The sequence below is a fragment of the Orycteropus afer genome, unplaced genomic scaffold, assembly GCF_000298275.1.
Source record: "Orycteropus afer afer isolate SDZICR_OR568_19922 unplaced genomic scaffold, OryAfe1.0 scaffold00010, whole genome shotgun sequence".
NCBI classification, from domain to species: Eukaryota; Metazoa; Chordata; class Mammalia; order Tubulidentata; family Orycteropodidae; genus Orycteropus; species Orycteropus afer.
The window spans coordinates 9865593-9870958 of NW_006921597.1; positions in this window are offsets into that span (position 1 = coordinate 9865593).

Consider the following 5366-nt stretch of genomic DNA (forward strand, 5'->3'; position numbering starts at 1 on the left):
AGCACAGTCCTCTCATTCACATCCACGAGGGGCCTGTCAATTCACTTCCCTAGATAAAAGGCCCTTACCCTTGGAGTTGGACAAAGGGCAGACAGGAACAATGGCCAGCATCCGACTCTAGCTGCACAGCCCATGTGAGCCCAGGAAAGGATCTTAGCAATGTTATTTCAAGCCCAAAGCTGCTGAACACCCTCTTCAATGGAAACACAGCACTGTGGGACTCTACTAGACCAGAAGTGACTGATTTATCCCTTGCATGTAGCATGAACTCAGTGACACAGGGTAAGGGAGAATGATTCTTTTCTGACTAATGATGATGGTTATTCTTCATTCTTATATTCAACGAATATTTATTGAAGACATGCTATGTATCAGGCATTGTTCTAGATGCTAAAGCTAGAGCAGCAAATGAGACAAAGTCTACTAGAGAAGTGCAATAGGCTGACAATAAATAAGTGAACAGTATTTAATTTCAGATGATAAATGGAGGTCCCCAGGTGCTCCAAACGGTTAATGTGCTTGGCTGCTAACTGAAAGGTTGCAGGTTCAAGTCTACCCAGAGGCTCCTTGGAAGAAAGGCCTGGTGATCTACTTCTGAAAAACTGGCCATTGAAAACCCTATAGAGCACAGTTTTACATACATGGGGTTGCCGTAAGTCAGAGCTAACTCAATAGCAACTGATTTGCTGATAAATGAAGAGAAATGAAATGGAAGCTAGAGGTGCTGGTGTTGGATGTTAGTTTACTTGGTGTTGTTAGGGAAGGTCCCTTTGAGGAGGAAACTTCAGTGGAGACTTTGAGTAAAAAGTCATGAGGTTTGTGAAAATCTGGAGAAAGTGTGTTCCTGCCAAAACAAAGGCCCTGAGGCAAAAATGAATTTGGGGGAGTTGAGTGAGGGGAATAAGGGCAGGAGATGGGAGTAAGCAGAGATGGGATGATGGAGAACCCGGTAGGACTAGGTTTTTTTTCCCCCTGACTATGCAGGGAAGCCATTGGAGAATTTTGGGAAGAGAGTGTTATGATCAGCATTACATTGTAATGTCTCTCTGGATGGTGAGAGAAGGACAGACTCTAGGAAAGTGAGAATGAAGGCCAATAGAAGACAGTAATCCTGGTGAGAAGTGCTGGTGCCTTGCAATAGTGTGGAAGGAGTGGAGTTGGTTAGAAATGATCAGATTTGGGATCTATTTTAGGCTCAAGCCCCCAGGACTTCCTGATGGAGCAGATGATGATGATGATAGCAAATACAATATGTCTGTTGTTGTTGTTATGTGCCGTTGAGTCAGACCCGACTCATAGCGACCCCTCCTTGGGTTGCCGAGGCAGCATCACTATGGAAGTAGATTGCCCAACCTTCCCTCTGAGAAGTGGCTGGTGGATAGTGCTTTGTAATATATTAAACACTGTATTTTCATGTCACAGGTGAGAGGAAAGCATTAATATCCGTATTTCACAGATGATGACATTGGGGATAAGATAGCATAAGTGATTTTCCCATAGTTACGAATTAACAAGTGTAGAGCCAGACTTGTGACTCTGTCTGAGCACTTAACTCACTCTTCTTTCTTCCTCATTGCTATTCCTTTGTAAGGACAAAAGGGGCTGGTACGTAAGTTCAGGTTTATGAAGACCAACTCCCTTGCCCCTCTATAAGGGGCATGTTGGCCTAAATGTCTCTAACAGAGTGGGGATACCAACCCAATAGCTTCTTTAATGAGGCTTGAGTTAGCTCAGTTACTATCTAGGTCTTTTACCTGGGATCCAGGAATTGACAGAATACCAATTGAGATGTTTCAGTAAATGGATGCCTAGCTGGAGGCACTCACTTGGTTATGCCAATAGATTTGGAAGACAGCTACCTGGCCAACTGACTGGAAGAGATCCATATTTGTACCTATTCCAAGGAAAGGTGATCCCACAGAATGTGGAAATTATTGAACAATATTGTTAATATTGCACTCAAGTAAAATCTTACTGAAGATAATTCAAAAATGGTTGGAGCAGTATATTGACAGAGAACTTCCAGAAATGCAAGCTGGATTCAGAAGAGGATGTGGAATGAGGGATATCATTGCTGATGTCAGATGGATCTTGACTGAAAGCAAAGAATACCAGAAATATGTTTACTTATTTTTTTTTGACTATGCAAAAGCATTTGATTGTGTGGATCATAACAAATTGTGGATAACATTGAGAAGAATGAGAATTCCAGAACACTTGATTGTACTCATGAGGAATAGACCAGGAGGTGGTCATTCAAATAGAACAAGGGGACACTGCATAGTTTAGATTAAGAAGGGAGACATTCAGGGATGTATCATTCAACCATACTTATTCAATCTATATGCTAAAGAAATAATCTGAAAAGCTGGACTATATGAAGAACATGACATCAAGATTGGACGAAGAATCATTAACAACCTGCGATACACTGATGACACAACTTTGCTTGCTGAAAGTGAGGATGACTTGAAGCACTTACTGATGAAGATTAATAAATTATGAAGATTAATAAAGAATGCAGTCTGCAGTATGGATTACATCTCAATATAAAGAAAACAAAAATCCTCATAACTGGACCTATAAGCAGCATTGTGATAAATGGAGAAAAGATTGAAGTTGTCAAGGACTTCACATTGCTTGTTTCTCCAATCGATGCCAATGGAAGCAGTAGTCAGGACATCAGATGACGTATAGCACTGGGCAAGTCAGCTGCAAAGGATCTCTTTTCAAGTGCTGAAGAGCAAAGGTGTCTCCTTGAGGACTAAGGTGTGCCTGACGCAAGCCATGTTATTTTCAATCACTTCATATGCATGTGAGAGCTGGACAATGAATAAGGAAGACTGAAGAAGAATTGATACTTTTGAGTTGTGGTGCTGGCGAAGAATGCTGAAAGTACCATGAACTGCCAAAAGAACTAATAGATCTGTCCTGGAGTAAGTGCAGCTGAAATGCTCCTTGGAGGCAAGAATGGCCAGAGTTCGGCTCACATACTTTGGTCATGTTGTCTTCACTGAAGAAGAATGCCATGCTTGCTAAGGTGGAGGGTCAGTGAAGGAGGGGAAGGCCCTCAAAGAAATGGGTTGACACAGTGGCTGCGGTAATGGGCTCAAGTATAGCAAGGATCGCAGAGCTGGCACGGGGCTGGGCAGTGTTTCATTCTGCTGTGTATAAGGTCAGTCACTATGAGTTGGAAATGACTCGACGGCACCTCATAACAACAACGACTGCTCCACCAGGTGCTCCTCCACCATGTTAGGAAATCCACAGGTTACAGCAGCAATTGCTCTCACCTAAACCCCATTACTACTACTTGACTTACCCTTTCTCTTCCACTCTGGTCTAGTTCTCAGAGCCTCTCTCCTGCCTCAGCCTAACTAGCAGCCTGCTCACTTGCTGCCACTTGGACTGCCCTTCCTTCTTGTATCCTGTTAACTTGTCTTGTGCCCAGGCCACCACAGCAGCCTATGCCCATTACTCACCTTTACCTGCTGGCAGCGGCCTACTCCTTCACCCTGCACCTTGGCTGTCCCTGGCCCCACCCATAACCATAGTCCTTTCTACTGCTCCTCTCACTGCCCCAGCTGCTCAACAACTTGGCAGGGTATTCGTGATGCCCAGAAAACATAGCCCCACCTGGCCCAGCTGACAAAGCCACCTATGCTGTAGGATACTCTGCCCAGATGGCTTCTCTTCACTTCTTCATTAAGGGCAAAAGTCATGGGCAAAGAAAACTTCCCTTCCAGGGCGAGGGGGAGGGAAGGGTCAGTGGCTGCATATATGAGTGTGAGTGGTGGTGTGGAGTGGGAGAGGAGGAGCTGACTGAGGAAAGAGAAAATGGGTATGGGAAGAAATGAGACTGAGTGTAGAGGGAGTGGTGGGCTCATATGAACCCCATTCTTGATGCTTCCTCCAGTGACCTTGCTTCATGAACACGTGTCACCAGACTGCCGTGATAAGGTAAGTAGACAGAACCAACCTTTGTAATACTATGATCTATCCAGTTCTCATCACTGCTGCCTGCCTCTGAGTATTGGTCTTCCTCCCCACAAAGATGAGGAGGAAGGAAGGGCCCAGCTTGTACAGCAAATACCCGTTTCCATTCTTAGAAGGGTTCATTATTATTATTACTACTAATGTTGTTGTTATGTGCCGTCGAGTCGGACCCAACTCATAGTGACCCCTCCTTGGGTTTCCGAGGCAATATCACTACAGAAGTAGATCGCCCCATCTTCCTTCCGAGGAGTGGCTTGTGGGTTTGAACTGCCAGCCTTCTGGTTAGCAGTCAGTGCCTTAGCCACTATGCTACCAGAGCTCCCATTAGTAGTAGTAATATAAATATTACTAAATACTATTACACATTGATTCCTATATGCTTACTGAGATAAGTGCTTTGCATATAGTATCTCATTTAATTCTCACAGCAACTCAATAAGGTAGGTAATTTATTGTCTGCATTTAATAGTTGAGGACATTGAGGTGGAGAGAAATTAAATGACTTACTGAAGGTCAAGAGCCCATGTTTATCTGTTTATCAAAATGTCTGCCTTTATCCATGAGACTCTCCAGTTTTTCCTTTGATAGAGGTACAGCCATTCACAAGCCTACCCCCAGCCCCTGCACTCATCTCTCCATCCATGTGCTTAGGGGAGGCTTAGTGGAAGCCTAAGGAATGTGGCTCTACTCTTTGTTGTTGTTGTTGTTATGTGCCGTCGAGTCAAACCCGACTCATAGCCACCCCTCCTTGGGCTTCCGAGGCAGTATCACTACGGAAGTAGGATTGCCCAACCTTCCTTCAGAGAAGTGGCTGGTGGGTTTGAACCGCCAGCCGTCTGGTTAGCAGGCAAGTGTCTTAGCCACTCTGCTCTACAGTTGTAGAAAACCTTCAGTGCACAAGGTTGCCCAACCAAGGGAACTAGTGGAAGCTAAAGTTGTGGCTGTGGTCTGCTTACTAAGTGAAGAGTATGCCTGGGACTGGGGCTGAACTACCTGGAGGAAGGAGAGCCCTGTCTGCTTTGCAAGAAGACACTGCAGGCTAATGACAGCCCCTCCTGGAGGAGAAATGAGCTGACCTGGCACTGTCCATGTCTTTGTTATTCACCACAGCGTTAATGAGTTTGGCTCTTCAGTTTGCCCCACTCATACTCCTCAGCACATCATGTTCCATCCTTACAGACAGTGCCCTTTGGAACCATCTTTCTAAAATGAGCATGCCATTTCCCTGGCTGAAAACTTCTCTTGGCTCCTCATTATATATATGTTGTTGTTGTTGTTATGTGCCCTCGAGTTGGCCCCGACTCATAGCGACCCCTCCTTGGGTTTCCGAGGCAGTATCACTATGGAAGTAGGATTGCCCAACCTTCCTT